The sequence below is a fragment of the Triturus cristatus genome, chromosome 2_1, assembly GCF_964204655.1.
Source record: "Triturus cristatus chromosome 2_1, aTriCri1.1, whole genome shotgun sequence".
NCBI classification, from domain to species: Eukaryota; Metazoa; Chordata; class Amphibia; order Caudata; family Salamandridae; genus Triturus; species Triturus cristatus.
This window is the reverse complement of record NC_140581.1, coordinates 325,359,261-325,384,890: the sequence shown is the minus strand read 5'-3', so window position 1 is coordinate 325,384,890 and position 25,630 is coordinate 325,359,261.

The window sequence follows — 25,630 nt, the reverse complement described above, 5'->3', positions numbered from 1 at the left end:
AACAAGGGCTTGGACCCAGAAGTATCACAACGAAGTCCAAGGTATGGACTCGTTGAGCCCTATCGTGTCGCTTTTGAGTGTAAAAACCCAGCGTTGCTCCTTTCTGAATAAAAAAGTGGACACATCAGTTATATGGGACGGAATAAAGGGTTGTTCTATGATCGTCCACCTAATGTCATCAGGGCTATGTTTGGATTCCACAAAGTGTCTAGTCATGCGGGTTGCCTGCCTTTGACATCTGATGGTGCTTTTATGTTCCATTATCCTGAGTTTGATCTTTCTCGTGGTCATACCCACGTATCTTAGATCGCAGGGGCAGGTGATCAAGTAGATCACCCTCTCACTATTGCAGTTAGTGTGTTTAATCTGCCTCCAGGGTTTGTTTGTCCCTATATCCACTTCTGTAGTACTCATAAAGACACTATTGAGACAGTCATTCACTCACTAACACACCCATGCACACACTCATCCACCCATACAGTCTTGAACACATACAAACAGTGAGTAACTCATTCATGCACCTATGCACTACGTAATACCCCCCACCGAACCATACAGACACTCAGACACTCATACTGATACTCAAAAAACCAACTAATAACCTATATAGACACTCATGTAGCTACTCACCAACCCATGAAGCCACTTATACACAAAGTGAGAGACTGATACAGATATTTACATATTTAAACATTACTCACTGAGCCATGTATTCCCTAAGATACACTTAATCAGTCAGTTATACAATCAATTTTTCAAAAATAAATCATCCATTTAGACACTTATATACCCATTTATTCTTCCATCGACCTTGAGATATACATATATAAAACATATGTAATTTTCAGAAAAACACACATTCACTGGATGATGTCATCAGTGATATCATTTGAGATGTCATCAGTGATGTCATGAGTGATGTTACTGACCATGTCATGAGTGATGTAATATGTGACGTCATCAGCAGTGCATTGCGGGCACGCAAGTTATAGTTAGCTGAACTAACTATAACGGGGGAATTTCAATGGTTTTGTACGAGTGAAAAGTCCAGCTAACTTTAACGCCCCTGAAACCTATGGAGCTGATGTCAACAAAGAGTTAGTTTTGAGAATTTTGTGACCGCCAGTAGCTAATATATGTTGGGGCATTGGGGCTTGAGAGCCCACTGGGGCGGGTCCAAGAGTTATTTAACCATGGCTGCCGGGACTTTTGTTGCATTGCCAGTGACCAAGGGCTAAATTTGCCCGAAACGCGCTTGGCGCATTTACCGAAGGTGTAAGCATGACTTTTTCTGCAGCCCGCAATAGAGAAGGTGAAATCTTCCATGTGTGCAGGCGTTCTCACAAAGGCGAACTTTTTGGTGGTTATTTGAATTGCGGCGTGCCTCGTCGCGAGAACGCCCCACTGCATAATAGCGGACCTACAGCGCCTGAAGTTTTGAGTGCTGTGAGGACATGGAAGTCCATGATTGTGGGACTTGGAGATGGCAGCAAAGTTGATGGCTTTTTCCTGAAGTAAACCCACTTGGGTAAAGACATTTTTATGCACCAAATCTTAGCAGCACCCTCTGTGGATGATTGAATGAAACTACCTCTACCACAAGGCATTGGGGCTTGAGAGCCCACTGGGGCGGGTCCAAGAGGTATTTAACCATGGCTGCCAGGACTTTTGTTGCATTGCCAGTGACCAAGGGCTAAGGTTGCCCGAAACACGTATGGCGCATTTACCGAAGGTGTAAGCACGACTTTTTCTGCAGCCCGCAATAAAGAAGGTGAAATCTTCCATGTGTGCAGGCGTTCTCACAAAGGCGAACTTTTTTGTGGTGATTTGAATTGCGGCGTGCCTCGTCGCGAGAACGCCCCACTGCATAATAGCAGACCTACAGCGCCTGAAGTTTTGAGTGCTGTGAGGACATGGAAGTCCATGATTGTGGGACTTGGAGATGGCAGCAAAGTTGATGGCTTTTTCCTGAAGTAAACCCACTTGGGTAAAGACATTTTTATGCACCAAATCTTAGCAGCACCCACTGTGGATGATTGAATGAAACTACCTCTACCACAAGGCATTGGGGCTTGAGAGCCCACTGGGGCGGGTCCAAGAGGTATTTAACCATGGCTGCCGGGACTTTTGTTGCATTGCCAGTGACCAAGGGCTAAGGTTGCCCGAAACGCGTATGGCGCATTTACCGAAGGTGTAAGTACGACTTTTTCTGCAGCCCGCAATAAAGAAAGTGAAATCTTCCATGTGTGCAGGCGTTCTCACAAAGGCGAACTTTTTTGTGGTGATTTGAATTGCAGCGTGCCTCGTCGCGAGAACGCCCCACTGCATAATAGCGGACCTACAGTGCCTGAAGTTTTGAGTGCTGTGAGGACATGGAAGTGCATGATTGTGGGACTTGGAGATGGCAGCAAAGTTGATGGCTTTTTCCTGAAGTAAACCCACTTGGGAAAAGACATTTGTATGCACCAAATCTTAGCAGCACCCACTGTGGATGATTGAATGAAACTACCTCTACCACAAGGCATTGGGGCTTGAGAGCCCACTGGGGCGGGTCCAAGAGGTATTTAACCATGGCTGCCGGGACTTTTGTTGCATTGCCAGTGACCAAGGGCTAAGGTTGCCCGAAACGCGTATGGCGCATTTACCGAAGGTGTAAGCACGACTTTTTCTGCAGCCCGCAATAAAGAAGGTGAAATCTTCCATGTGTGCAGGCGTTCTAACAAAGGCGAACTTTTTTGTGGTGATTTGAATTGCGGCGTGCCTCGTCGCGAGAACGCCCCACTGCATAATAGTGGACCTACAGCGCCTGAAGTTTTGAGTGCTGTGAGGACATGGAAGTCCATGATTGTGGGACTTGGAGATGGCAGCAAAGTTGATGGCTTTTTCCTGAAGTAAACCCACTTGGGTAAAGACATTTTTATGCACCAAGTCTTAGCAGCACCCACTGTGGATGATTGAATGAAACTACCTCTACCACAAGGCATTGGGGCTTGAGAGCCCACTGGGGCGGGTCCAAGAGGTATTTAACCATGGCTGCCGGGACTTTTGTTGCATTGCCAGTGACCAAGGGCTAAGGTTGCCCGAAACGCGTATGGCGCATTTACCGAAGGTGTAAGCACGACTTTTTCTGCAGCCCGCAATAAAGAAGGTGAAATCTTCCATGTGTGCAGGCGTTCTCACAAAGGCGAACTTTTTTGTGGTGATATATATATATATATATTCACTGAAAAAACCATAGGTTTCACACACGTTATAGTTAGGAATTAGCATTTAAAAAACCTTGCTAATTCACTGAAAAAACCATAGGTTTCACACATGTTATAGTTAGCTGGAAATTTTACTGATAAAAAACCAATGAAATTCCCCCGTTATAGTTACTGTAGGCAACTATAACTCACGCGACCGCAATCCTCTGCTGATGCTAATACTGTATTTAGACACTTATTTGCCCATGTCTTCTTCCATTAAATTTTAGCTATACATATATTACAAATTTTTTTTTTTCATAAAGACACATATGTCATCAGCAGAGGATTACGGTCGCGTGAGTTATAGTTGCCTACAGTAACTATAACGGGGGAATTTCATTGGTTTTTTATCAGTAGAATTTCCAGCTAACTATAACATGTGTGAAACCTATGTTTTTTTCAGTGAATTAGCAAGGTTTTTTAAATGCTAATTCCTAACTATAACGTGTGTGAAACCTATGGTTTTTTCAGTGAATTTGTACGGTTTTTTAAATGCTAAATTACTTTACGCCATTCGTGGCGTGCGCACCCACTTAACGCAGTTCGTTCCGTGCGCACACGGTGCGCTTCGCGCACCGTGCGCGCACAGTGAGCACGCGGTGCGCTTTGCGCACCGCGCGCCCACTTTACGCAGTTAGTGCCGTACACGCAAGGTGGGCACGTTACGCACCGTGCGCACATGGAGGACATATTATGCGCTTCCTTGTGATAGGTAATCTGTTAAATTTAATTTGTAAGTGATGACAATAATATGCCATGCACAGAGAGTGTGTTTTTTGTTTTTTTTTTTTAAATATTTTTTAGCGTTTTACCGTTTTTGGCCTTAGGGGATCTTTGAGGACTCAACTAACATGGCTATGTGCATGGGCGCTGTCTAAACAGCCCCTTTATATGTTTTTTGCCTTTGTTTACAGCCCCTCCCTCACAGTGCGAGAGAGAAAATGGCGGCCGCCGCTTCCTGATTTCGACTGATTCGAATGTTTACTTAGATGTAACAGCCAATCAGAATCGCGCTCGCGCACGTCACCGTACGCGTACGGTAAGCGTACCGTAAGCGCACCGTAAGCTGGCTCAGATATATATATTGATTTAAAGGCTATTTTCTCAGAATCTACTGAACAGATTTACACCAAACCAACAAAAGGCACTTCCTTGACCTGAGGACTACCTCTCTGCCAAATTTCAAGTAATTCTGTTCAGCCGTTCGGGCTGTAGCTGTGTCTAAAGGTCCTATGGAAAAATGCATGGGAAAAACGCGTTTTGGGACCCCCCTTTTATCTCAGCCCCCGCTTGACGAATCCCCCGAGACTTTCAGGGTAGGAGCGGAGCGTAGCGCCCCACCTATTTTGAAACATTTGCGAGGATTCGTCAACCGGCGCCAAAGTTATTCAAAATAGAATGTTGAGGATTTCCTATGGAAACGTGGTCCTAACTATAACTACCTACTGGCGACCGCCAGTAGGTAATATACATATATATATATATATATATTTATAAATATATATATGTATATATCAAATGCTCTCTCCCACAAAGATAGAAAGCACGACACAGCTCCGGAGTGCAGAAAGCGCCTTTATTGGTTGCCTTGCACGCGGTGACACCAGTCCATGAAAAGCTTGAGGCAGACACGTTTCAGCCTTGATTGACTTTCTTCAGTGCAGGTTCCATTGCCTCCTCATTATCCTTGGGGTCAAACAAAATCAAAAATGTTAAAATGACCACTCCCAGTTAGGTGATTACTTGCCCCTCCTCCATCGCAAGGGTTTGTCAACATCTCGCGCTTATCCTGCCAGGCACACAGCATGCTGGTAGTTGGAGTCCTCTAGGGCTGCCTAGTAAATAATTAAGACAAACCCAACACCTAGTGCTGTCCCAATAAATACTGGATGTCGGGCCCCACACCAATTAATACATTTCGGAAGGTGTAATAACAAATCAATGTATTGTTTACACTCTAACCGCAAGCTTATTTTAAGGTTCCAAGGTTTTAAGATTCTAAAAATTTTTAATGTCAATTACATTATCATTTCTATGTCTATGACTTTCGGATCATGTGATGTGGCCACGTGTATGCACTTTCACTTTAAATAATCACATGTTATGTGAACGAGGCTTTTGATGAGCTGAAACGCGTCATGGCAAAGAAGGAGTAAACTATACATTTTTTGCACTTACTTGTGGTCCGTGTCCTGTTTTGTTCGGTGGATCACCTTCACTGGATTGGAAATGAAGCAATATGTTTGACCGTCCCCGTTCTACACGGTCATACACGGACCCCTCCACTGGCTGCAAGGTCGACGCGCAAAGTAGAGCACCATTTCCGGGTTCACCTGGAAGTACTTTGGTCCGAGAAAGGAAACGGCGCGCCTGACCCCCCCAGAACCCATTATCTCCGTGAATACCTGTATAGTCGGTGATACGCAAGTCGGAGGACTCGAGTGTCTACGGACCGAATCAGGTAGATCGTTGGGTATTCAGGGGGTAGTGGAGAGTGCGTCACACGCCCAACAAGCCGCAATTTTGTGCAGTGCGAGCGTTGAGTGACTCTATATACACATATTCTTACTCCTTCAAGATGTCGGTTGACACAATGCGTGAAAGAGAAGCAGCCGCAATGGAAATGTTTTCAGACGCTCCTACGGCTTCTCGCAGTGCTACGACATGCGAAAACACAGACAGCAACGAATCTAATTCTGTAAAGCAGAAATTTAAAACACTTGAAAAAAAGATGCGGATGGAACAAAGCAAATGGTGGGAGTCGAGATCATTGCAACGATACATTGATGTCGAACGTATTCCCCGAGGCCTCCGTATACTCACTGCCCCCACATATGAAGATCCCAACCCTGATCTCATGAGGGAGTGGGCGGAATGTAACTTGGAATCCTCACGTAAACTTGTCCTTATCTTGATCAAATATGCGGACATTGACCGGGCACGACTATTAAAAGAAATTGATGAACTCAATGAAGCTATTGATAAACTTGGCGAAACGGAGGAGATTACTAAATTGCGTAGAGAGATGATATCCAGACTCAAAAAAGAAGAGGAAAAAATAAAAGAACGCAAAGCCTTTAAATTCCTTAGGGATAAAACGGATTACGAACTTGGACAAATTTTTACTTTCGCAAAAAAGTATGACTCACTTCGGGCATCTAAGATTAAGAAATCCCAGAATACACAGAATTCTGTACCTAACCCTACAAAAAAAGCGGGAACTAACAATGACACTACACACTCTGATCTTAGTTCAACGGGAGGAAGTGAATCGGAATACGAAATGCGCCAACCCCAGGGACAACAACAAAAGGCTAAACCATCACCAGGCGAAGAGCTCAATTTTTTATGCGAAGAGAGATGACAGACCCTTCGCCCGAGGCCACAAAGAGAGCATGCAGCACAATCGCAAACTACAGGAGAAAACAGAGACGGAAGGCAGGGAAACGTCGCCTTCAACAACAAAAAAGAGGTCGGGGATACTGGAAGAAACGATAAACCCAGTGACCCCCAACAACAACACAGTAATTAACCTCTCTCAACTTGAGCTCTCCTCGGAAGAAATCCGCATTTTGAGTCTAGGTCTATCCTTCTGCCCAAGCAATGATTTCAATTATGTCTCCACTAGAATGGACATCTACAAAGGGGTCAGAAAACTCAAATTAAAAAAATATTTCCTTCTTCAAAATGAGAATCTTCGCAGTAAAGGCAATACCCCTGGTACAGATGACAACATCCTCTCTAGGCTTACACAATCAGATGAGCCACTATTCCATGAACTTACCGATTTATGGGATGGAAACGTCACACAAGAACTTGTGAACTTGCCTTCCAATAATGACACTGCACAACGAGGGAAACCAAAAAATTAGGAACCCTTTCAAACCAATTTCAAGGTTCAATCCTATTGCCCCACGAGATGCTATAGATGTGTTCCATGAAACAGTTATGGCTAAAATTAAAAAATTAAATAAATCCATGCTGAATACCAAGAAGAAATATAACAAACAAGACCAACAGTATTCGAGCCTAATCCAAAAACTACAAAAAAACAAAAACATAGTCATACGAAACAGCGACAAAGGCGGCAACATCGTCCTATGGCCTCAAGAGGAATACAAAAAAGAAGCATTCAGTCAACTGAATGATCGACAATGTTACAGTCGTAGCACTACAGCACTTCTTAAAGACACCTACCTCAAGTTTTACAAAAAACTGGCAAATTGGAAAGGCAAAGATATCATCAGTGAAGATGAATATAGATTTCTCAATAAAGACAATCCTACAACCCCATCAATTTACTTTATTCCCAAAATCCACAAAAACAGAGACAAACCGCCAGGCCGCCCAATCATAACAGCCAATGATGGACTATTGGAGAATACATCTATCTATGTTGATTACTTCCTGCAAGATCATGTCAAAAATTTAGAGTCATATGTACGAGATACGGGTGACTTTATTCGAAAGATAAAGGATGAACACTGGCAACAGGATTATCTTCTCATGACGCTAGATGTTTCTTCACTCTACACTAGCATCCAACACTCTGATGGCATCAATGCAGTTCAACATTATTTGACAAAAAACCCCACAGTAGATCAACAACATAATGATATGATCATATCTATGATTGAATATTGTCTGTACAACAACATTTTCATGTTTAACAATTTATTGTACCAGCAAATTCAGGGTGTAGCGATGGGTGCCAGCTTCTCCCCCAGCTACGCATGTCTCCACATGGGCTGGTGGGAAGAGCTGGTTCTTAAAGTTGAACACAAACACACTGTTGAATGTCATATCATCAAATGGCTCTGTTACATCGATGATCTTTTTATTATTTGGCGGGGTACAAAAGAACAAGCCTCCAATTTTGTAATGGCCATCAATCATAATTTGTTGAACTTAAATTTCACTGCCACAATCAGTGAAATTGAAGTAAACTTTTTAGATACTGAAGTCTATATTCATGAGAACAGATTAGAGACACGTCTCCACAGGAAGGAGACAGCTGGAAATTCCACCTTGCATGTGCAGAGCTCTCACCCGAAACATTTAATTAATAGCATACCTTACGGTGAGATGCTCCGTCTTAGGCGCATTTGTAGTAATGAATTGGATTTACATAAAGCGCAACTGGAGAGCAAAATGAGATTCCTTGAACGAGGATATGCCCCCAACATTATTTCACAGGCCATCACTAAATCCATGAGCTGCTCCCGGGATAGCCTTCTTAAAGACAAACAAACACCTACAGCTTCCCTTCCCATATTTGCCAACAGCCCTGTAGCCCAAGAATTTCGATTGATTCTTGGTTATAGTCGCCAACACAAGGCTATTCAAAAGATAGTACAAGACAATTGGCCACTGGTACGCAATGATCCAGTAATAGGACCCTTGCTACCGCAACGGGTGTCCATTACATATAGCAAAGCACCATCTATGAGGGACAAATTAGTTACCACCAACCCTGAAATCATTGAAAGTACAAATTGGCTTCAAACTCACAAGGGCTTCTTTAAGTGTAAAGCTTGCAAAGCGTGTGTCCATGGCAGAAATACCAAGACTTATACTACCCCGTTTTGTGATACTGAGTACAAAATACAAAAACTACTCACATGCAAAACTGAATATGCCATCTATGTCCTAACGTGCCCCTGTGACCTTAGGTACATTGGTAGCACCAAACTTCAAGTCCACAAAAGAGTGCTACAACACTTACGAGCTATAACTCACCAAGACAATACATATCCGGTAGCTCGGCATTTTAAAGAATTTCATCAATCAGACAACAAACTCCTTAGCTACTATGTGATTGATGCTATATCCCCCAGCAGACGAGGTGGTGATAGGGATCACAAATTGAGACAACTTGAGACTAGATATATTATCCAACTTGATACCAAATCACCAGGGGGACTTAATGCCACAGAAGATCTTTATACATGTCTTCAATTACAACTATGGTGATTTTACATAGCTCATTGTGCACTTCTATATCATGCTCCAATCAGACTTGAACTTCTATGATGGTGCTACAGCATTGATGTAATCATTGGGTCAACTGCACTGTTCTGACTTATGGTGTTTTAATATTTTAAGAACTATGCCAGGGAAAAATGAATTAAGGATGTAAAGATTTTTTATATGTATGTATTTATTCAATTTTATGACTATTTATATTAGGACATTTATATTTATTGCTTCAAAGATAATTGCTTACAATTGCTTTTTTGCACATATTTATACATATTTTATACATATTTTATCTTCGCTTACATCAGTATTCTTTGTTACATTCTTGCCTATGCACAGTTTCTTCATAAGACTTCGTCTTATTTAACAACATCAGATATCTCATATGCATTTCTTGGATATGACAAGTTGTCAGGCCTTATCTTAGTTTGGATGCATTCCTATACATGGCCGTATGCTACGACAGCAACCTTGTCCTACAGTATCATATACGACAGGAGGTCGCTTCTTCTCATCTTCGGCACATTCCACCTATTTGAATCTTAATTATATACTTATAGACAATATCTCTAGTCCCTTTGGACAGTCCTTGCACCCTCCCCTCCCTCCCTCCCTCCCTGCATTTAGCACTTTGCGCACTTTGTCCATTCTGCCTTCCATTCGAGGGCTTAACTCAGGGATTTCCCTTTGAGTTTACGGTCATGTATTTATACGTATCTTTTATTTGGTTAATTTTTGACACACACATGCCTTTTTGGATAAATTTGGTGATTCAATTAATGAAATTACCAATATTATATTATCCGTTCAATTAGATTCGTATCACTTTTTACACTATGGGTAATTTTATTTTATATCTTTTTCTTTTTATCATTTTTGATTGTTGTCCTCATTCACTGTGTTGGCATAACATTTATCATGACACGTGAGCCCACTTATCCTTTAGTCCATCATTGTAGTCTAGTAACCTTAATGTTGTACCCTCGTTTTTGCCTTTTATATCATTGTTGATGTTTTAGCTTTGCTATGAATATGCATATTCATGTTATTCACATCAGGCATGATTTATATAGTGGGCGGTCAACTTTAAGCTTTTTTTCACAAGTCGGTTATCTCTGATCAGTTTTTGTGTATTTCACAGTTATTAATACATTTCGGAAGGTGTAATAACAAATCAATGTATTGTTTACACTCTAACCGCAAGCTTATTTTAAGGTACCAAGGTTTTAAGATTCTAAAAAATTTTAATGTCAATTACATTATCATTTCTATGTCTATGACTTTCGGATCATGTGATGTGGCCACGTGTATGCACTTTCACTTTAAATAATCTTGGATTCGCTCCGACATGTCATGTGAACAAGGCTTTTGACGAGCTGAAACGCGTCATGGCAAAGAAGGAGTAAACTATACATTTTTTGCACTTACTTGTGGTCCGTGTCCTGTTTTGTTCGGTGGATCACCTTCACTGGATTGGAAATGAAGCAATATATATATATATATATATATATATATATATATATTTATATATATATATATGTATATATCAAATGCTCTCTCCCACAAAGATAGAAAGCACGACACAGCTCCGGAGTGCAGAAAGCGCCTTTATTGGTTGCCTTGCACGCGGTGACACCAGTCCATGAAAAGCTTGAGGCAGACACGTTTCAGCCTTGATTGACTTTCTTCAGTGCAGGTTCCATTGCCTCCTCATTATCCTTGGGGTCAAACAAAATCAAAAATGTTATAATGAACACTCCCAGTTAGGTGATTACTTGCCCCTCCTCCATCGCAAGGGTTTGTCAACATCTCGCGCTTATCCTGCCAGGCACACAGCATGCTGGTAGTTGGAGTCCTCTAGGGCTGCCTAGTAAATAATTAAGACAAACCCAACACCTAGTGCTGTCCCAATAAATACTGGATGTCGGGCCCCACACCAGCTCGAGTGCCCAGGGGATACAAAAGACGTTTAAGAACCCCTTCTCAGGCACATCAATTTGCCTCCTCTCTGCCCTTGCAGAAATCAAACCTGAATAGTCCATAAAACTGCTGGGGGGGGCAGCGGGTTTTGCAGTACGATGCACAGTCCAAAGATGCTGTTTTACCACACTGCTCCTGAACGAGAGGGCATGTCATGAAGCCAGCGACAGCTTGCTGGCGAAACATTAACCAAATGCTTTCTCCCACAAAGATAGAAAGCACGACACAGCTCCGGAGTGCAGAAAGCGGCATTATTGATTTTCTTGCACGAGGTGACACCAGTCCATGAAAAGCTTGAGGCAGACACGTTTCAGCCTTGATTGGCTTACTTCAGTGCCGGTTCCATGGGCTCCTCATTATCGTTGGGAGTTAAACAAAATCAAATATGCTATTATGATCACTCCCAGTTAGGTGATTACTTGCCCCTCCTCCATCTCAAGGGTGTGTCAACATCTCACGTTTATCCTGCCAGGCACACAGCATGCTGGTAGTTGGAGTCCTCTAGGGTTGCCTATTAAGTAATTAAGACAAACCCAACACCTAGTGATGTCCCAATAAATATTGGATGTCGGACCCCACACCAGCTCGAGTGCCCAGGGGAATACAAAAGCCATTTAAGAACCCCTTTGCAGGCACATCAATTTGCCTCATCTCTCCCCTTAAAGAAATCAAACCTAAATAGTCGATCAAATTTCTGGGGGTGCAGCGTGTTTCGCAGTACGATGCACAGTCCAAAGATGCTGTTTTACCACGCTGCTCCTGAAAAAGAGGGCGTGTCGTGAAGTCAGCGACAGCTTGCTGGCGAAACATGAACCAAATGCTGTCTTCCACAAAGATAGAAAACACGAATCAGCTCCGGAGTGCAGAAAGTGGCTTCATTGATTTTCTTGCACGCGGCGACACCAGTCCATGAAACGCTTGTGGCAGACGCGTTTCTTCCTTGATTGGCTTTCTTCAGTGCCAGATCCATGGGCTCCTCATTATCCTTGGGGGTCAAACAAAATCAAAGATGTTATAATAACCACTCCCAATCAGGTGATTACTTGCCCCTCCTCCATCTCAAGGGTGTGTCAACATCTTGCATTTAGTCCTCTAGGGTTGCTTATTAAGTAATTATGACAAACTCAACACCTAGTGATGTCCCAATAAATATTGGATGTCGGGCCAGCCCCAGCTCGAGTGCCCAGGGGGATACAAAAGCCGGAGCTGTATCGTGCTTTCTATCTTTGTGGGAGAGAGCATTTGGTTCATACATATATATACATATATATATATTCAATGAAAAAACCAAAGGTTTCACACATGTTATAGTTAGCTGGACATTTCACTCGTAAAAAACCATTGAAATTCCCCCGTTATAGTTAGTTCAGCTAACTATAACTCGCGCGCCCGCAATGCACTACTGATGACGTCACATATTACATCACTCATGACATGGTCACTGACATCACTCATGACATCACTGATGACATCTCAAATGACATCACTGATGACATCACTGATGACATCATCCTTGTGATAGAGTGGCAGACCTCCTCTCCCCCTAATATAACCATTGAAACACACATTCAAAAATAGAAACTAAAATGTTCAAAATAATGAACATATCAATATCAGTTACAACAACCTATTCAGTAATTCTAAGAACCACATACACATACAGTAATTCACCAACAGTCCTCTACAGTCACTCATACATGTACTCACTCATCATATGTACTCATACACCTGTACATCCCGTTACACAATGCCACTCATCCATAGAGTAACTCACACACATAGTCACTCATGCTAATAAAGAATCAATCATCCATTTACTTGCATATACAGTTATACACACACCACCACACTTACTTCTACAGAAACTTACATATACTTACTCTTTTAAACAATCACTTATAGAAACACATACTTATTCATACAGGAACTCTTCCAATCTCTCACTCTCACATATACTCACTTATATACACCAATAGTCACATATACTAGTTTAAAACATATGTAGTTACTCATAAAGACACTATTGAGACAGTCATTCACTCACTAACACACCCATGCACACACTCATCCACCCATACAGTCCTGCACACATGCTGTATTCAACACATACAAACAGTGAGTCACTCATTCATGCACCTATGCACTAAGTAATACCCCCCACCGAACCATACAGAAACTCAGACACTCATAGTGATAAAAAACCAACTAATAACCTATATAGACACTCATGTAGCTACTCACCAACCCATGCAGCCACTTATACACAAAGTAAGAAACTGATACAGATATTTAAATATTTAAAGATTACTCAGTAAGCCATGTATTCACTATGATACACTTAAACAGTCAGTTACACAAAAAAAATTCCCAAAAAAAGTATCCATTTAGACACTTATATACCCATTTATTCTTCCTTTGACCTTGAGATATACATAAATATAAAAAATATATAATTTTCATAAAAACACACAATCACTGGATGATGTCATCAGTGATGTCATCAGTGATGTCATTTGAGATGTCATCAGTGATGTCATGAGTGATGTCAGTGACCATGTCATGAGTGATGTAATATGTGACGTCATCAGTAGTGGATTGCGGGCGCGCGAGTTATAGTTAGCTGAACTAACTATAACGGGGGAATTTCAATGGTTTTTTACGAGTGAAATGTCCAGCTAACTATAATATGTGTGAAACCTTTGGTTTTTTCATTGAATTTCTAAGGTTTTTTAAATGCTAATTCCTAACTATAACGTGTGTGAAACCCATGGTTTTTTCAGTGAATTTGCAAGGTTTTTTAAATGCTAATTCCTAACTATAACGTGAGTGAAACCCATGGTTTTTTCAGTGAATTTGCAAGGTTTTTTAAATGCAATTTTTTTTTTTTTTCTTATTTTTTTTTTACATATTTTTATTTTAATTGTCTAACCTTTTTTAAAGACTATGGTTAAATTTTAAAAATTCTACAATATGTTTTTATTTTACATTTTTTTTTAAATAAACAGGTAAAATTTATTAGCAATACATATTTTTTTTTTCCTTTTTTTTTTTTTTTTAGTGCGCGTACGGTAAGCGTACGGTTTACGCAATGTCCGTAATTTATCTACGCTGTTTGCGTATAGTTACGCAATTTGCGTAGCCGCGCGTACTGCACGTGGGGCGCGTACGCGTGTACGCTACACGCGCACGTTACGCGGAAGTGTTGGGGAGTGACTGTTATGCGCATGCGCGCGAGCGCGTGTCTTTTTTACGCGCATGCGTACTTTTGCCGTAAGCGCACCGTAAGCGTACGGTTGGTCATGTGATCATGAAACACAACTTTTGATTGGTTGAAACTACTTTCAGTTCTAGAACTCTCCTACACCACACCCATTCCCCTCATTTCTGCTTGTGATCCCTTAGGAGAAGGAGCTGGGTTGTCTTTGTGATACGATGGCAGAACAGCAGAGCCCTTCTGAGAGTGAGGCTAGCAGCACTACCTTGAGGCAGAGAGCGAGGAATTAAAAGACCTCTTACATATGGGAGTATTTTTCTTTTCCAGAGGGCCAGCAAAAGGTAAATGCACCCTTAGTGACTTGTAAGCTGTGTGGCCGTGTACTTTCAAGAGGGAATCCCGACAGGAAGTATTCCTTTGGGAATCACACCATGATGAGACACCTTAAGGATGTACACAGAAGGACACATGCTCGACTTACTTAAGGTAACCCTTCAGTAAATCAACCAAGCACATCCACAGCAGCTCAGCCTGGACCATCATCTGCAGTGCCGAGTCCTTCTTCTGCAGGTCAGGTGAGCCCTTCATCTGTGGGGGGAGCATCTCCTTTTTCTGGTCCTCTGGAAACTAACCCTCGGTTTCTGAGGGTTGAAATACGGTGCGCCACTTGTCATGATCTAATTTGTTATAGGGAGACCAGTATTTCCCTAGTGAACAATTTAATAGATCAGCACACTTGTCGTACCGTCTAATATTCCCATTCTTTCTTTCCTCTGTCCCTGCATGAACACAACGGCTCTTTTAAGAGCCAACCTTACCTTTCATCTATTTTTTATATATGTTTTTAAAAAAAATTTTTTTTTTTTTTTTACCGTACGTGTACGGTACGCGTAATTTTTTTTTTTTTTTTTTTAAAAACACTAAAAATCAATTATCACATTACAAGGTCCTTGAGAGACTACAATGAAAAACTGAAAATGTGATTGTAGAGAAGTGGAAAAAAGGGACCATGATATTTTTGACTTACCATACCCACTCAAAAAAATATTTATTCATTTAAATTTTTTTTAAATTGCTTTAAAAATGGTTCTAGTTTTCGAAAATTTTCTATCTCAATCTGAAAAAAAAGAAAAAAGTATTAATATTTAATAAAACATTTTATAATACAGTACACATATTTACATATTTTTCCCCAAAAAATGTTTGCCTTTTTTTTGCTGTTTTCAGAATATATTGCATTCCACTATAAATTGTGAAAGCAATTGCATTCATCATTTAACAGCGGGCAAAAAAAAAATTAACAATCTCAAAGATTGTTTTAAAAAAGCCCACAATCTCTTTTTGCATAAACATAACTTTATAGAAATGCATAATATTCTTAAAAAATATCATCTAATATCATTACTTATTTCTTTAAAATACCGTCTGATATTTTTGTTTCAGAAGTATAATCACAATAATATATCTCACATAACTCCACAATACATCTGGTTCCATTTCCTTTAGGCCAAATAGTAATTTTAAAATTCTTTTTTGATTAAATTTCCAATGGTAATCCAATAAAAATCTAAAGTTTAAATTGTACAGATCTCACCGATTCTCTGTAACATTTTGGTTTCCGAAAGATTTATTAATAATTAAATAAGTCCACAATAGAATTGTTTACCTTTCCGCATGGCCAAATAGTAATTTTAAAAATCTTTTTTGAATAAATTTCCAATGGCAATCCAATAACATTCCAAAATTTAAATTGTGCAGATGTTACCGATTTTATCTAAATTTTTGGTTTTCCAAAGTTTCATTAAAAATTGAAAAAGTCCACATTACAATTGGTTACCTTTCCATTAGGCCAAATGATAATTTGTAAAATCATTTTTTTTGAAAATTCCAATGGTAATCCAATAAAATGGTAAAATTGTTTTGTACAGATCTTGCCAAATCTCTCTAAAATTTAGGTTTCAGGAAGATTAGATAGGAATTTGCTAAATCAAAAGGCAAACGTTGCTTAAAAATCAATTGGGAATCATTACACAGTGTCCAGCCTTTTTCACATTTAAGATAAACTGTGTAATGTCCAGAAGTTACAGTAGGTCCATCATGGAAAATTATTGCAACTGTTACAAAAGTTTTCCCTGAAATTGATAATTGCTGTCCTGTAAACTTCTTTATTAAAGTATCTAATTTTGAACCATCAGCTTTACAGCGTTGCATCATTAAAATTACATACTGTCCGTATTCCTTTAAAATTAACGTTGAAAACATGTCAGATTGACACTCACTGCATTCCATGCTATGATTAGCATCTTTAACTAATTTAGCAAAAGTGACTGTTTTACTTTCTGGCAATGTTAAATAAATAAACCTTTCAGAATCAACATTAGAGCCACATATATTATAACAGTTTTCACAACTATGTTCCCATTTATAAGAGAGACCAAATACATTTTCAATGGGAACCCCTTCTTCTTCCAGTACCTGAAGAAAAAACATCAAGAATTCCTGTGCGTCTTGCTGTACATTTTGAGAAAACTGTGTTCGTCCTGAACATACATCTAAAAGTTTTCTAATTTCAGTAGCACTTTCTATTTGAGTTTTATCATTACTCAGCTTTTGAAAAAGGAGACTCAACTCAGAACAGAATCTTTTTCCCTGATTTACTATTATCTGCTCTTGCACACTATCCAGATAAAATGCAACATTCAGCACTACATTAGCGTAGCAGTTGACACCAGAGCTATTTTCAAAATGACATTCTACAACCTGTTCTTCATTTTCCTTTTTCTATTTGCTTGCAATTACATCACTCCTCTTTTTTTTCCTCCTCTCTACATCTTCATTACAGATATTCTCATTTCTCCTTTTACGAGAAACTACACGTTTCTCCAACACAGGATACTGACCTAATTGAGGAGCATAGCTTCTTCTTAATCTATTATACTCCTTTACACAATTTGCATCAGCACTAACTTTTGAGTCATCAAAGTCTATCATGAATAAACCTGATAATGTTTTCACTCGTGACAAAGCAACATATGCCATACCTTCTTTGAACACAGTTGAACCAATGTTCACAAATGCACAATCTACAGTCAATCCTTGAGACTTGTGAATAGTTACAGCATATGCTAGAGAAAACGGAAACTGCTTCCTACGTACATATAAATCTTTCACAAGCATGAAACGAACTGAACAACGACAAATGTCTTTAACTTCTTCTATCTGATCAAATTTTATTTTTAAACATTCAATTCCATCTTTTTTCTGATAATTAATAAAACCGACAACTCTTCCCATAGCTCCATTAACTAAACCTTTTTCAACATCCAAATTTCTCCTTAAAAATACTCTACAGTTCATGCAAACATATAGATTTTTTTCTAATCCAGCTGTTTTGGAAATGTTCTTCTCCAGTGAATCCAATTTATTTTTCAGTGTGCCTGTTAATGTGACAGTAATTCTTCCATCCTCAATTTTGTCCACTGCTTCCAATTTCCTGATATCTTCCTTTTCCAATTTCAAAAGCTCCTCATTGAATATTGAGCATTCACGTAGAGTTGGCATTAAGCAGATGACACTTTTCTTTTCTGCAATGTTCTTGTATATCTTCTCTGCAACTATTTCTTCCTTTGGAAATAAATTATGTAGCAGCCGACTCTGTAATGCTTTTTTGCCAGCTTCAGTGAGTAGTCCAATTCTGATATCTTTCAGAATACTTCCATATTCTTCATCGTTTGCTTGCCTCATATTAGTAGTAAGTTCCTTGTACTCAAAGAAGGACCAAATATTTGTATTACTGATGCTTCCCAATGACTTCTTCGTGTCTTCATGTGTCACAGTATTAAACACTGGTTGTCCTTTAACTGGAGTAAGTTGCAAAAGATCTCCAAAAACTATGACGTGTTTTCCTCCAAATAACACGTCATAGTCTGTCTTCAGAATTTGCTGCATTCTTAAATGCACAAAGGCAAGCATTAAGTTTGATACCATGCTCACCTCATCAATAATGAGAACTTGCATCTTCTTCAATACTCTTGAAACTTCCAAGCATGCTTCTCCAGTTAGCTTGTTGTATTGTATTTTGTTCTCATGCTCCACTGGTAACATTAGCAAACGATGTAAAGTGATTCCTTTTATGTTATATGCTGCTAACCCAGTTGGAGCAGTAACCACACAAGACAAAGTAGAATCCGTTTTTTGCTGTAGGTAGCTTCTGATGACTTTTATAAGGAAACTTTTTCCAGTTCCAGCTTGTCCGCTTACATACATCCTGATTGGATGAAATGATGTGCATGAGCACTCTTTTTTTTCATGTAGAAATCCGTGATCAATTTTGTTTCTGATCTCTTCATAAATTTGTTGCTGCTCTTCGTTCAGTTGTCTTTCCAAATTTTGTAAGTCTATAAATTCTTCTTGAGCTTGATTCATAGCCGTTTCCACTTCATTCATGGCTATTGATGCTTCATTTTCAACGATTGGTTGTCCTAGGGGATCTTGACTGAGTGTTCCTGAACTTTGGCTGTCCTGAGAACTGTCTCTAGCTATTTCTGCTGCAATTGTAGTTTCCTGTTCAATTTCTTCATTTAACATTTGCAGATAAGTTGAGAATGTACTGCATTGTATGCTGTCTTTGCAAGCATTAAAAGAATCTTCATAGCTTTGAAATTCTCCCAGTAGTTCATCCTCTGTACGCCATGGTTTAAACAGCTGTAAAAGAGCCAAGTAGTAAAATTCCTTTTTGTCAGTAGTGTCGCAACTCAGCTTCCTGTGATTTATCAAACTTCCTTTTGTTTGCTTCACCAAACATCCTTCCTCACCAATGACTTTATATTTTCCATTGTTGATGTCTTCTGTGGCTTTCCGTGAATAAATGTAGTTCTGCAGCACTTCATAGAGACACATGTTCTCCAGATGATGACTTCTCTTGGGATAATATGTGTCCAACATGTTTGATTTCAAAATATCTGTACTTTCTGGGTCATTCTCGGACAAATATTCAATTTCTCCAACAGATTTCAGTACCCGATTTCTCATTGCTGCAAGGCCTAAACTTGCCCAAATTATTCTTCTTGATTTCGAGTAGAGACTTGCAGAAGATAACCTATCTGAACATTCGTAGGATCCAATTTCTCGATGCGATAACATCTTCAAACTGAAACTGTACAGCTTCTTACTGACAGTTTTCTCGTGAGAAATCTCTTCCCACATGTCCTTCAATTCTGTTTTTTCTGATTTCGTAATGTAAGACGTTACATATCGAGCAACAGCAATGGAATTGTCAGCTACATACTGTATATCCATGTTAGCGTTCCACATGGATAAAATGACTGGGTTGTAGTCATTTATATTTTTTGATTCTTCTTTTCTTTTAAGGTTGTAGGTATTCTTAGGTGATTTTCTTGTGATAGTATGTCTCACAGATGACATAAAACTGTTTACTCTTTCATTTGAAAGAACAGGTCTAGGAAATCCAAATCGACATTTAGTGTAGTATTTATCTTTACTCTTGTATTTCCGTCGACAGTATTTTCCACACCGATGACTTTGGAAACGTAAAACTTGCTCCTTTAACTTTTTCTCTTCTGTGCTTTTTGGTATAGCACATGTTGCATATTCTTCAATGTAAGATAACACTGCTTCATCAGCATCTGTTCCAAACTTTGGGGCATCCTTGATCCACAACAGCATATGAATATGAGGAGCACCTCTTGCCTGGTACTCTTTTCTCCAAAAGAAATCCACTACTTCTCCTAGAGGTGGATTTTTTTTATTGCAGATGAACGACATCATAGCCTCAAATCTATGATTGAAATATCTGCAAACATTAACCGGATCCAATAAGCACAGTTCTCCTGCTGTCTTGTATTCGATGTTTTTAATGTTTGAATTTGCCTCTCGTAGAAAATCCAGTAAATCATCCCAAGCGTACTCCGCACAGCTTAGGGTAACGAACCATGTTGGTGTTCCTAAATTCCGTAACATGCATTTTAATTCACCATGGCGTCGGTACCAATATTAATTTGTCCCACGCTGACAAGCCATCAGATTGATCAGTTGTGTTTCCAAATGATCATCTCGGTGCTGCACTTTCTCCATAAAATCCTTAGCAGACACATTTTGTAAATGTACTCCACTTTTTAAAATGTGATTTACTGCATAAGACAATGCAGACAAGTCGCTTTCAAATAAAAGATGGAACAAATAAGGAATACTTTGTCGAAATCTGGGATCTTCAGCATATAGTCTTGTAGTCCGATACTCAGAAGCTGGAATCTGTTCCGGACGTTCATCGTATCGTCCTCCTTTTCCTTTAGGAAACAGCTGGGGAAAACATCGAGCTTCCAAGCTCTCCTCCCATACACTCACGGGAGTTCCTTTTGCTTTCTTCATCTGAAATAGATCAATATTGTCTCCCATAACTTCTTTTGAATGAAGAGGATGTATGCTAAAATGTTCATAAATTTCTTCTTCCTTTGACTTGTCCACTTTTTCAATTTGTCCAGTTGGTGTTTCTGTGTCTTCTTGTAAATCTTCTTCTTCTTCTTCTTCTATATAAATGGATTCATACCATTTGTTATTCCTTTTCAAATACAAATTTGCTCTTTGTACTTTCCGTACATCTACCAGCTCCTGCCAAATCTTCTTATTCTTTGTAGGTACACCATTTACCAGAATAACTAATGGTTCAGTTTCCAAAGTATCCGCATCAATAGTTTCCATATTTTTTTTCAAATCCAAGGGCAAATACACCACTCTACCTTTTAAACCTCTCAGTAAATCTGAAGGAGGTAATTTACCAGTTTTGGGCTCCATACGTACTATGGTCTGGAACGGATGAACACATTGAATGAGTATAGACTCATATGTATTTAATTCAGAAAGTTCAGCAGGAATAGCATCCAATTCTAAATTATTATGTACAGCTCTGGTCGGCATTCTATTTTCCTCTAACTTGTTGTAACAGTATTTACAAATACGCTGATCTTCACCCAATTCAAAACAATTTTCAAGAAATATATATGTGGCAAAATCCTTCCACTTATAATTATCTTCATTTTCACTTTTTCAGTAGAGATCAACATTCCTAGTTTGTTTTCTATAATGAGTTCTGCGGCAACAAATACAAGTAATATTTGGTCTTTCATTAGAGATTATTGCAAATTTTGTTATGTGATCATTAAATGTCTTACTTACAGAGGGTTCTACATTCTCTTCCACTTCTTCCTCATTTACTGTGTCCTTTTCTGCACTGTTTTGTTCAGGACCAAAGTAACAAAACTGAATTTCATCAACAACCTTCTCTACATCTGATACCGTTCCACGGAACAGAGCCCTATTCAATTCATCTAACTTTATTGCTGGACTTTTAGCAAAATACAACCGTCTCACAAACTTTCTCATTTCAGTATGATGAACAGCCAGCATCCTAAAATGATGGAAAACACTATTACACACTTTTCTAGATAGACAAGCCAGAGAATGACCCTGCAAACCAGTATTCTCTCTCACTCTGCATGGATCCAGACTTTGAAGCACCTTAATCTTCTGTTTTACACTTTTTTTACTATATTCTCTTAGAAACTCACGAAATTTATCAATAGATTCCTGACGCACAGTGCAAATACTACTACAATTCCAAGTGTACACTGGGGCTTTAGGACGTCTCCCCATAGCCTCATCCGCCATCACTTGTACCTCATCTCTTGGAACCATTATCTCCTTCTCCATTATGCAACCATTTTTCACTTCGTAAGCACGACCTCTGGTGTCAACTGCATGCAGCAAACTATTACTTTGAAAATAGCTCTCTTCATTAAAAAAAGGTTCACTACTTGAACTATGCATCCATTTTCCTAAAAACACTTTACAAAAGTTTGTTCTGTTCACTACTCTTTTCCTTTTGCTTTGTGATTTCAGTACATTAACCATTTTATCTAATGTACGCATCCTATTCAAAATTAAAATGAATAGTTTCCTTTGTAATTCTAATGCCTTTGCTGCAATGGCTTCAATTTCTTTTTTTCTCTTATAAAACTTAGCCTTTTGCTTATATTTCTTCACATCCTTTATCAAATTGGACATAACTCTTCTCTGAAACATTTTTCTACGTATCTCTTTAAACGCTGTTTTTCTGTTTAAGTTAATCTTTTTAGTTGCAGAAGGTATATTTGCATTAACTAAATGCTCAATTTTTTCCTCTCCTTTTCTATTGAAAACATTTTTTCCAGTACAGACATTTTGTACATTTTTCCTTTTTTTGAATATGTTCTTTAAAAAATCTTTTGTTTGCTTACCAGAAGATTTTTTCTTTTTCCCAACATGAGCATCTCCAACTAACTTAGGTCCTCCAGTTGTCTTCAAATATAGGTTTTTTTTGTGGTCTTTCTTTACTCTGGATTTTGTAGGCATCTTAAATTTTGTTCACTGCTCTTCAGCAATACCTGAAAAAAACTAAAAAAAAATTCCTTTATTTTATTTAAATATATTACTACATTTTTTATGTTCTTTAGAAATCTTAAAATACTATAAACCCCTTTCCTATAAATGAAAATCACAATAACACCTTCACAAATTAAATTTCTAAAAATAATTCCTGTGTGCACACAAAGTCATGCTTTGAAATTAGGCAGAAAACTGCTTTTTCAGACCAGCACCATGTGTAACCTGGGTGATTGCCTACACTCCAGCAAGGGCAACCAGCCTTAGTGATGCTGTATGTATTTGCATTACTGACTGAAACCTCAAACCCCACTCGCTTGTGAATACTGTGCATGATTCCACAGGGTAAGCAGCTGGGTGTGTGCTAAGAGTCTGCTTCTGCACCAAAAAATGGCTCCCCCTTTCCATCTAATGCAACTGTGAAATCACCAGAGCAATACGCAATAAATCTCTGCCTGTAATTCCTATATGCACACAGAGTCATGTTTTCACATTAGTCACAAAACGAAATTTCTTTGCCATTTTGAAAGCACACTTACTACTCTTTTTTTTGGCAAGTGATAAACACTTTTACAGACTGACACATTATGAATCCACTTTTCAGATTCTTAAAAAAGCACATGTCCAAACTGCTTTTTCAGACCAGCACCATTTGTAACCTGGGTGACTGCCTACACTCCAGCAAGGGCAACCAGCCTTAGTGATGCTGAATGTATTTGCATTACTGACTGAAACCTCAAACCCCACTTGCTTCTGAATACTGTGCATGATTCCACATGGTAAGCAGCTGGGTGTGTGCTAAGAGTCTGCTTCTGCACCAAAAAATGGCTCCCCCTTTCCATCTAATGCAACTGTGAAATCACCAGAGCAATACGCAATAAATCTCTGCCTGTAATTCCTATTTGCACACAGAGTCATGTTTTCACATTAGTCACAAAACGAAATTTCTTTGCCAATTTGAAAGCACACTTACTACTCTTTTTTTTGGCAAGTGATAATCACTTTTACAGACTGACACATTATGAATCCACTTTTCAGATTCTTAAAAAAGCACATGTCCAAACTGCTTTTTCAGACCTGCACCATTTGTAACCTGGGTGACTGCCTACACTCCAGCAAGGGCAACCAGCCTTAGTGATGCTGAATGTATTTGCATTACTGACTGAAACCTCAAACCCCACTCGCTTGTGAATACTGTACATGATTCCACATGGTAAGCAGCTGGGTGTGTGCTAAGAGTCTGCTTCTGCACCAAAAAATGGCTCCCCCTTTCCATCTAATGCAACTGTGAAATCACCAGAGCAATACGCAATAAATCTCTGCCTGTAATTCCTATTTGCACACAGAGTCATGTTTTCACATTAGTCACAAAACGAAATTTCTTTACCAATTTGAAAGCACGCTTACTACTCTTTTTTTTGGCAAGTGATAATCACTTTTACAGACTGACACATTATGAATCCACTTTTCAGATTTTTTAAAAAGCACATGTCCAAACTGCTTTTTCAGACCAGCACCATTTGTAACCTGGGTGACTGCCTACACTCCAGCAAGGGCAACCAGCCTTAGTGATGCTGTATGTATTTGCATTACTGACTGAAACCTCAAACCCCACTCGCTTGTGAATACTGTACATGATTCCACATGGTAAGCAGCTGGGTGTGTGCTAAGAGTCTGCTTCTGCACCAAAAAATGGCTCCCCCTTTCCATCTAATGCAACTGTGAAATCACCAGAGCAATACGCAATAAATCTCTGCCTGTAATTCCTATTTGCACACAGAGTCATGTTTTCACATTAGTCACAAAACGAAATTTCTTTGCCAATTTGAAAGCACACTTACTACTCTTTTTTTTGGCAAGTGATAAACACTTTTACAGACTGACACATTATGAATCCACTTTTCAGATTCTTAAAAAAGCACATGTCCAAACTGCTTTTTCAGACCAGCACCATTTGTAACCTAGGTGACTGCCTACACTCCAGCAAGGGCAACCAGCCTTAGTGATGCTGAATGTATTTGCATTACTGACTGAAACCTCAAACCCCACTCGCTTGTGAATACTGTACATGATTCCACATGGTAAGCAGCTGGGTGTGTGCTAAGAGTCTGCTTCTGCACCAAAAAATGGCTCCCCCTTTCCATCTAATGCAACTGTGAAATCACCAGAGCAATACACAATAAATCTCTGCCTGTAATTCCTATTTGCACACAGAGTCATGTTTTCACATTAGTCACAAAACGAAATTTCTTTGCCAATTTGAAAGCACACTTACTACTCTTTTTTTTGGCAAGTGATAAACACTTTTACAGACTGACACATTATGAATCCACTTTTCAAATTCTTAAAAAAGCACATGTCCAAACTGCTTTTTCAGACCAGCACCATTTGTAACCTGGGTGACTGCCTACACTCCAGCAAGGGCAACCAGCCTTAGTGATGCTGAATGTATTTGCATTACTGACTGAAACCTCAAACCCCACTTGCTTCTGAATACTGTGCATGATTCCACATGGTAAGCAGCTGGGTGTGTGCTAAGAGTCTGCTTCTGCACCAAAAAATGGCTCCCCCTTTCCATCTAATGCAACTGTGAAATCACCAGAGCAATACGCAATAAATCTCTGCCTGTAATTCCTATTTGCACACAGAGTCATGTTTTCACATTAGTCACAAAACGAAATTTCTTTGCCAATTTGAAAGCACACTTACTACTCTTTTTTTTGGCAAGTGATAAACACTTTTACAGACTGACACATTATGAATCCACTTTTCA